Below are 2,137 nucleotides of genomic sequence, written 5' to 3' on the forward strand. Positions count from 1 at the left end.
TGGAAAAGAATATATATATATATGTACACACACACATATACACACACATATCTATATATATCTGAATGACTTTGCCATACACCAGAAACTACCAGAACATTGTAAATCAGCTATACTTCAATTTTAAAAAGTAAATTAAAAAAAGATTAAAATGAGTTCTTATAAATCTCAACTTGACCAGATATAAAACCATTTTAAAACCTCTAAAGATATACTGAGAAAAAACAGCCTTTAAAAAAACCCACATTTGTCATTAACCAGAAAGAGACATCTTTAGATAAACATAAGAAAAGCCATAAGCTGCACAGATATTGCAGATGGTTCTAGCTATCCAGTCAACAGGCAAAGAGCAAGCACTCACGGTCTTCTCCCATTTTCGTTCATTCTTATTGCTGGAACTTCATACTCATTTCCTCTCCTCGGATGACTAAATCTGGTAATGGTAGAGATGGCAAGCCCCGTTTACCCAGCCATGGCCTGCTCGGCCTCAGGAGCAGTCCAACTCTCAGCTGCTTTGGGCTCTTTGCCACCTTGCGGTAGTGGGTTTTCTGGGCGTCTTCTGTGGAATAGATGTTGAGGTGTCTGCTGACCTGGGGTCTCCTCTTCTTGATTTCCTTTATCTTCTTCATTGCTATCCTCTGCAGGCTGTCTTCTGCGAGAAGAGCCCCTGCAGAATCACCGTCAATAACCTGATACGTGTTCTGTCTCACGGGTCTACCTTGTTCTCCTACACTCTAGTTCTCAGCACCCTCCTCCCTTCTCCCTGCACAGGGCTACTGTATGGGGTGCCCATAGGGTCTCTGTAGGGTGCCTGCGGTAGGGATGGTGCTGCTGGGCCCGGCCTTCCGGAGCCCTCTTCAATCCCTTTCTTTCCACTCTCACTCTTCTGAAAATTCTGCTGGTAATCATGTGGCGGACCCCTACCACACGTGTAGGGTCTATAAGCACTGTTTACGCTCTGCTACTGCCTTGCTCTGGAATTCCACCAGGACCTGTAACATCTGCTGCTTCTGCATCCTTTTCCCCTTCAACAACATCAAACTCCAGTCTCTCCACATCTTACACTGCAAAGGTAATTCCTGGGATTTCCTTTCTGGCATTCTGGTGTGCAAAAACATCTTCCTGTTGATGAAACCATATCTGTTTCTTATATTGAGCTTTTTTTACTTTTCCCAAAACCCTCATTGTGATGACTTTCTTGGTGCCTCCTAGATGAGGCTGCTGGGGCCACTGCTCCCTTCACCCACTGCTCCAGGTGCGGGGTTTGGTATGGGCATCACTGAGAGCCAGACTGTGCGGTGCTGGGTCTCGCCTGGCTGCTCATGGGTGTGGTGATGGTGACTGGGTCCAGCTGTAGCAGCTGTGGCTCCTCCGGAGTGTGATAGTAACTAAGATGGTGGTGGCAGTGGTGCAGCTCAGGACTCTCTGAACAGGACATCCTTCCTGATGTGGTAGAGAATATCTATAAAATGACAAAAAAGAAAATGATGCCTGATATAACAATTGCAGTCTGACATTGTAGTAGAGATCCTCCCCAGTGCATTAAGGTAAGAAAAATAAATGCAAGGTACAAAGATCATAAATGAAGAAATAAGACTGCCACAGTTCACTGGTGAAATTATTGTGTACCTAGAAAATCTGGAAAAATCTACAATTAAACTATTAGCATTAATAAGAAACTTTAGGGCTTCCCTGGTGGCACATTGGTTGAGAATCTGCCTGCCAAAGCAGGGGACACGGGTTTGAGCCCTGGTCTGGGAAGATCGCACATGCCACGGAGCAACTAGGCCCGTGAGCCACAACTACTGAGCCTGCGCATCTGGAGCCTGTGCTCTGCAACACGAGAGGCCACGATAGTAAGAGGCCCGTGCACCGCGATGAAGAGTGGCCCCTGCTTGCCACAACAAGAGAAAGCCCTCTCACAGAAATGAAGACCCAACACAGCCAAAAATAAATTAATAAATAAATTAATTAATTACTAATAAAAAAAGAAACTTTAGTACATTAGCTGGGTACAAAGCTAATATTTTTTTAAACAATGATATTCTTGTGTATCAGCCACTAAGAGAAAATTTGTGAAAGATCCTTTTTATTACAGCATCAAAAACTATCAAGTACCTAGGAATCCTGCTATCTT

General features: G+C 44.2%; 1 pseudogene; it reads right to left on the reverse strand.

The window, feature by feature from the left end:
* Positions 1-462: 462 nt before the first annotated feature.
* Positions 463-1,438, reverse strand: LOC137231175 (Y-box-binding protein 1 pseudogene; annotated as a pseudogene).
* Between the last annotated feature and the right edge of the window lie 699 nt (positions 1,439-2,137).

This window comes from Pseudorca crassidens, chromosome 9 (assembly GCF_039906515.1).
Source record: "Pseudorca crassidens isolate mPseCra1 chromosome 9, mPseCra1.hap1, whole genome shotgun sequence".
Lineage (NCBI taxonomy): Eukaryota > Metazoa > Chordata > Mammalia > Artiodactyla > Delphinidae > Pseudorca > Pseudorca crassidens.